Genomic DNA, 7,650 nt, shown 5'->3' with positions numbered 1-7,650 from the left:
CAGGGGCGGATCCAGGGGGGTGGACTGGGTGGCTAGCCACCCCCTTGATCCACCAGAAAGACAAAAATAAACATATTAAAATAGAAAATAAGGACAATGTACATCCACCTTTCATAGTCAGGCGGCCATTCAAAGTTAAGAAAGGCCATTTTTCCAAGATAGGAGATTTTCAAAAGGCCTGTTTTACGAACTTCTGGCTTAATGTAACAAAACATGTGTGTATAATTTTAAAAAATTAGATTCCTTTAGCTTTCAAGAGTTGTTTTAGCCTTGCTGGAATGATTTTCTTCGCCATTTACATCTTTTTTAGCGAGTTTTCGTACCATTTTTTCGCATCGAAGCGATTTCACAAGCAAGCAAAGTCGCCAAAGTTGTCCCCAGGCCACTTTGCCAAGGGCTTTAAATTTTCACGCACGTGGGTGAGCAAAAAAAACGCATATCTGTTCTTTCCTGTAAGTTCCTGGCTTGTCAACTTTAAATTTCAATCACTGTTCATTTTATAAGAACTAGACTTTTTCTCCGAAATATAACTCAAGGTGTAAGTTGAAGAAAGAATGTTTCGCCAAATTATCAAGGAAAAACAGTGGTTTATTAACTTAATTGACAGCTGTATAAAGCTGCTCGGAATCGTGGAAATCACGTCTAAGAGGCTTCAACTTTTCAAAATTTTCTGAGGGGAGCATGCCCCCAGACCCCCCTAGGGGGATGGAGCCTTTGGTTCCATTAAATATGGGCCTCAGACCCAAAATCATTTGCACTCTTACTTTCAAAAAGCTGCCTAAAAGCCCGAACCCCACCCCCCCCCCCCCCCAAACTGGGGCTAGAACAATATAGTAAACAAAAATATTGGTAGATAGCCACCCCCCTTTGAAAAACCTTGGATCCGCCCCTGATAATGTACAGAAAAAGATCGAAACATCGTTGACAAGTGTCTTGTATCTTTTTACATCAACAGTCAGTACGTGAAAAAATTGTGCTTTAGATATTTCACCATTTCGCTTCGAAATATATTTTGCTGGCCGCTTAATAGGGGTAAAAAATCATATAAATAATACACTTACGACAGCAAAAAGGTGGCCGCGGCCGCTTAATAGAGGTGGCCGTTCATTAGAGATATCAAATACAGCAGTTTACTGACAAATAAATCGGGACTTTGGAAAGTGGCCGCTTAATAGAGGGTGGCCGCTTAATAGAGGTCGGACTGTAATTATTTATTTAGACTTGCCACAAGTCGCGCGACGCAACCCAGATGACCTAACTACCGGAAACGGTCTTTGAGAAAGTCTATTATTTATTTCACTTGACTTGTTATTATGGAATGCCGTTTGTATCAAAAATACTTGTTTGTCATATATAGGACTTAACTTTAAATATATGAATCTTCTCAGTTTTTACATAAAACTTAAGGCAAAATATATCAAACTTGTTGCAAAATATATGAAACTTGCTGCAAAAAAATAAAACTTGCTGCAAAATATATAAAACTTGTTGCGCAATATAAAACTTGCTGCAAAATATATATAACTTGTTGCGCAATATAAAACTTGCTGCAAAATATATAAAACTTGTTGCGCAATATAAAACTTGCTGCAAAATATATAAAACTTGTTGCGCAATATAAAACTTGCTGCAAAATATATAAAACTTGTTGCGAAATATAAAACTTGTTGCGAAATATATAAAACTTGTTGCGCAATATAAAACTTCTTGCAAAATATATAAAACTTGATGCGAAATATAAAACTTCTTGCAAAATATATAAAACTTGTTGCGAAATATAAAACTTCTTGCAAAATATATAAAACTTGTTGCGCAATATAAAACTTGCTGCAAAATATATAAAACTTGTTGCGCAATATAAAACTTGCTGCGTAATATTAAAAAAATAGGTCCGCACGGGGTACATGTGTCTAGTGCTGAGTTATTGAGCTTTATTATATAACCGCGAGTGTTTTACTGGAAAAAAGACAACTCGTAAAATTCATACGAAACTGCATCCGGGACTGTAGTGGCGTATTTTCCATATCCTCACTAGTGAGGATATCGATGACGTCATTTCCCGCCTTTGCACGGTTGTTTGTGCAAAGCTGCCAACGCCGGTTGGAGATGGCGAGCTATCCGGTGGTTCATAAAGTTCACTGAAGTCAAAATAAAAGCTTTTACTGAGGAGCAGGAAAGTGCTGACGCGAAGAAGAAAACTTCATATGACTTGAAATTATTTAAAAGAGCTTCTTGCTAGTGGAAAGTCAGACGAAGGGAGGGAAATCAAGAAATTCCAGCTGCCGAAGACTTCGCGATCAGAAATCAGTAGAAAAGCGGTGAGTTTGAGCAGAAACAGATTTCAAAACGGCGAATTATTTATTGTCAGTGACATTGATGAAAGCTAATAAACAGACTGTTTTTACATTTACGTTATACATCTTCTGAAAGCTTCAGTTCGCGAAATTTTGCCTTTCAGTTTCGCAATTTGCTCAATTGTTAGCTAATTGTTATATTTAGCCGTCGCTCGTGTTTAAGCTTTTGATTAATAAAAATGTTTTAACTTTTACTTCATGCATGATTTTTGTCTATATAATAAAAAAAAAATTACACGGTGGCTTGAAGATATGAATTTTATTTTCTCGTGGTAAAAGCAATATTTTACTCATTCGCTGCGCTCATTCGTAAAATATTGCTTTACCACTCGAAAATAAAATTCATATCTTCGCGCCGCCGTGTAATATCCTCTATTTATACATTATTGTATTTATTGTACGGTCACTGTACTGCATTAATTAGGATTTAGTTGGCATAGACTAGACGTGTGGAGGAAGGATCAAAATATCAAGCTTCAACAGTGCAGCAAAGTAATACGGATAGAAGTAATAAACAGGTGCAAGGTGATCTAGGAAAGCTATCGTGAGTAGACGTTGCATAATGTTTTTTGTAGCACAACCTAAGTAAGCACGCGCTCTGATTAGTTGATTAAGCGTCTACTATTTGCCCATGAGGGGACGCTAACTGAACGAATACCTTCAACTTGAGCGCGCGTAATGTTCATTTAAGGTCATTCCTCTGAAATAGAACTGACAATAGATTTTCATCCAAACTTTGTCTATTGATTGTTCATCTTGAAGTAAATTTCAAAATAAAAAAGAGGGATCCCCGTATTCGTTTTGGAGCTGGATAAAAAGGCAGTTTTTACTCAAAATTGAAGTTTAAAACCGTTGCAGCTTACCGTAATGGCGTGAAAATGATTAAAGAAATAAAAAACAACCACAAACTACGAAACTAGAACTCGATTCTGCCGATAAAGAAATGAATACTCGCCTTTAGAAGAACTTCGAGGCCTTTAATTCCACTTCTATTTTGTCTTTTCACTTTTACAACGGTTGGTGAGCAGCTATTTCGATTGTGCAGAGCAAATCTTTCATGTGTTCGTTCGTACAACACTGCAAAATGATTTCGTGCGGAAAATTCACTCGACGATTCATCTCGCAACGGATACCGCCCGCTGTGAGCGGGCCGGATGGGAGAATACCGCCCGCTCCCGGAACCAATCGGATCGCAGGATTTGTAGAATACCGCCCGCTCACGAACAAAGAAAAAAATAATTCCTGGTATTTCACTGATGTTTATATAATAAAGCTCAATAACTCAGCACTAGACACATGTACGCCGTGCGGACCTATTTTTTAATATTACGCAACAAGTTTTATATATTTCGCAACAAGTTTTATATTGCGCAACAAGTTTTATATATTTCGCAACAAGTTTTATATTGTGCAGCAAGTTTTATATTGCGCAACAAGTTTTATATATTTTGCAGCAAGTTTTATATTGCGCAACAAGTTTTATATATTTCGCAACAAGTTTTATATTGCGCAACAAGTTTTATATATTTCGAAACAAGTTTTATATTGTGCAGCAAGTTTTATATTGCGCAACAAGTTTTATATATTTTGCAGCAAGTTTTATATTGCGCAACAGGTTTTATATATTTTGCAAGAAGTTTTATATTTCGCAACAAGTTTTATATATTTCGCAACAAGTTTTATATTTCGCAACAAGTTTTATATATTTTGCAGCAAGTTTTATATTGCGCAACAAGTTTTATATATTTTGCAGCAAGTTTTATATTTCGCAACAAGTTTTATATATTTTGCAGCAAGTTTTATATATTTTGCAGCAAGTTTTATATTGCGCAACAAATTTTATATATTTTGCAGCAAGTTTTATTTTTTTGCAGCAAGTTTCATATATTTTGCAACAAGTTTGATATATTTTGCATTAAACAAGTATTTTTGATACAAACGGCATTCCATACAATAAACGCTACGCGAAACTGTTTCATTCTGACTGAGTAGATAAGTGGATTTAGCAACGAGTTCAATATTGCCACCACCCCGGCTGAAATGAGGCATAATAGTATTATTATAGACATGTTATTCAAATAAAATATTACAACAACTCGAGAAACGCAAATAGGCATAAAACTATGATAGTTGTCAATTTAAAGGCCTTTTTGTCTTTCAAAAATTTCTGCCTTGCCTCTTCTGTAACTTGCTGAGTTGAAAGTTGCTTTTCGTGTCGGCGAACCTCACAGTAGACCATGATTTGGCAGAAAGTGATTATGGCAATAAACAGGCCAATAAATGTGTTATTGATTACAAAAAATATAGCTTGGTGAACGAAAAGAGGAATTTGTAAAATGAAGGAGAAAAACCACGCCAGAGCAGAACCATTAAGTAAACGAGCTTCGGTGACAAGTCCGGTATTGTACGTGAATGTGTGCTTCATGGCTAGATATCTTTCCCCGCTTATTAAAGCCAGGTGCATAAGGGAAGTATCACACAGAACACTCCTAACAAATTGTGCGAGATTTTGCAATGCACACGATCCGGTGGATGTGTCGCCGAGAGCGAATGTTATCATGAACGCTGCAAACATGGGTTGAACGATCACACCCACCAACAAATCGGTGGTGGCCAGACACGCGAGTAGTATATTAGACTTGTTGGCTCTGAGTCGAGACTTCTTTTTCACAGCTATTATCACCAACGCGTTAGAGGCAGCGGTGAAAGGAAATGTGACAATGTTGATCACTGCGAGGAAGATAAGAACGGCTTTAGCTTCAGTGGCAGAAGGTGGCAGTGGGCCCCCAGTAAAGTGAAGACTCCGCAGCCGGGGCGGAACGTCCCGTGACTTGGCTGGCTGGCGTTCATCGCTTCTCCTTCTCGGTTGTTGAACCTTTCTCTCCTCTGTCGTCTTGAAACTGACTTCTTATAACGTGCATCTCTTGTTGATAAATCTTTTTCACCTGGCATTTTTCCAGCTTAGTGTTTGTGTTTCAATAAATCGCTTTCTGTATTATTTTGGTTGTATTTCCGATCGTTTTTCAGTAATACAAAGGCAACTTTATTTCAATAGATGAAATCCCTCCAATATTTCTGTTTTAATTGGTTCAGTAACGAATTCTTGATTCAGAACTTAAAATGAACTGCGTTAACTGTTCTTTTGTCCTATAAATTAATTGCCACTATTCAACAGCTTTAAACAACAGAACTTTATCCGCAAACGTGACATGTCCTTTTTTTCTCAGACCGTCGAGCACGAAGCGAAAACAAGAAAGCGCGCGACTGGAAGAATCGAAGGAGAAAAAAATCACGTTGCTGATGTTGACAAGGCTAACTAAATGGATAACTGGCCGAGGTCATTTTAAAGAAGTGAAGTTTTTCTTCTCTTTTCTCATTCTGGTGTCAAAAGTTAACACTTCTTTCTTTGTCCTATAAATAAGTTGCCATTTTTCAACAGCTGCTAGCTGCTGAAGTGATCCCGCGCGAACAAAACATGTCCGAGTACTGTCCGAGTTATTTTCAGTCTCTTTTAGCCTTAACATGCTAAGCCCGGATTATTCCGGGATTTGGCATTCTCGTCCCCATAGCCCTTTCGTTTCTCTTAGCGGGCTGGGCCTTGGCACGAGAAAACGAAGGGCTCTGGGGACACAGGATTTCTAGACCTAGATTCTAGGACTTCCGGTCTTCATGTATGCAGTCATGACGTTTCAAAAGAATGTATGAGAGAGTCGTTACGTTTTCGACATCCGTTTAGGAATTCTTTGTTACAAACAGCCAATCAAAAAAAATTTGTATTAGTTCAAAAATCTAATGTTCCCAGAGCCCCCTTTGTTATCACGTGCCAAGGTCCAGCCGGCTAAGAGAAACGAAAGGGCTATGGGGACGAGAATGGGGATTTGGAGGAATGGCCACTCTGCCACTTATGACGTCACCAATTTACACGTCAGCAGATTTTTGTGATTTGCATCTTATAGAGCTTGGATAGATCTTTCCACAGGACTGTCCATCTTCATAATATTGACTGCATTCCGACAGATCTAATCGAAAAAAACGCGATCAGTTTTTGGTTTAAAATTGGTGCTAAAACAGGCCAAAATACCCATACTTGATCATGATCTCCTTTCCAGGGTTTTCCATTGATTCAAATCAAAACTTTTCAGGCCAGTAGAAGGGGTGCACAGAGTAAAAGATAGAGAGAATAAGAAAGCAGAGAAAAACGAAAAGGAAAGGAGCAAGGAAAAAAATCGGAACGGTTCAGCAAAAAAAAAAGTCCAAATTTTGGCTTATGCGCACGCGCCAAACTAAAATATTGTAAATTTTTACATGGAAATTTCATCCAAATCTTCCTGCATTGTCAGAAAGTGCATTTTTAGCAAATTTAGAGAACTTTTGGACCGCAGAGCCAAAAAAAGCGATTAACGGTTAAAAAAAACGCGTTTTTAGGAATAATTTCAGCATATTAAGGGTTAGTTTTGCTCCTTAATAGCAAGCGAAGGAGAAACACGGAAAGATTTGGTTGCGGATATTGACAAGACCACCAGAAATAAGCAAATAAACAGGGAAAAGATCATTAGCCGAGGCGATTTCAGTGATGTGAAGACTTTCTTTCTCTATGCGTGCCAGCGGGAAGCACTTTCTCCGCGCTGACTTGCTTTGCTCGCGCGGCTTCCGCACTGCTCGCGCGTGTGACACCAAGGTTAACCTGCACGCACGCTAATATTTACTTTTCGGAAAACTATCTCATTCTGGTGCAAAAATACACTTGGAACATTCTTCTCCTAGAGGATTTTGGTTACCGGTAATTTAATTTTAGGCTACGTTTACACAGGACCGGACCTGAACCGTTGCGAACTGGACCAAACCGGAACGGCTTCTATTTACATGGAACCGTTTGGAACCGATCAACAGCTGTCCGGACCGGTTCCTGAACGACCCCGTGTAAACACGGGGCCTATCCGGTTTAATTTTCGGACCAGATCCGTTTTGAACCGGTCCCGTGGAAACGTAGCCTTACATGACACGAAATGTTACATCAACGTAATTTCGCGATGTTAGAAAGAAAACAAATTTAGGTGGCTCTAAAACCGCTGCGGAGAAATTTTTAACTTTGCAAAAAGTTGTATCTAACATGCTGATCATTATTCAATAATAAATCAAAGGCTCTTCGAGCAACCTCATGGAAAGGGACTGACCATTATTTTTTTAGAGGGGGGGGGGGGGATGAAAAATATTGAAAACAATTGTTTGCAGGGCCTAAAAAGACAAAATAAATTGTTTGCAAACACGATAGGTATAACAAAAAATAGTTCGAATT

General features: G+C 38.3%; 1 pseudogene; it reads right to left on the bottom strand.

Annotated features, from left to right (window-relative positions):
- Positions 1-4,167: 4,167 nt before the first annotated feature.
- LOC144641473 (alpha-2 adrenergic receptor-like) lies at positions 4,168-5,258 on the bottom strand (annotated as a pseudogene).
- Between the last annotated feature and the right edge of the window lie 2,392 nt (positions 5,259-7,650).

Source organism: Oculina patagonica, unplaced genomic scaffold, assembly GCF_052425735.1.
Source record: "Oculina patagonica isolate OP01 unplaced genomic scaffold, crgOcupat unplaced975, whole genome shotgun sequence".
In the NCBI taxonomy this organism is placed as follows: Eukaryota; Metazoa; Cnidaria; class Anthozoa; order Scleractinia; family Oculinidae; genus Oculina; species Oculina patagonica.
This window is presented reverse-complemented; position numbering and strand designations above follow the sequence as displayed.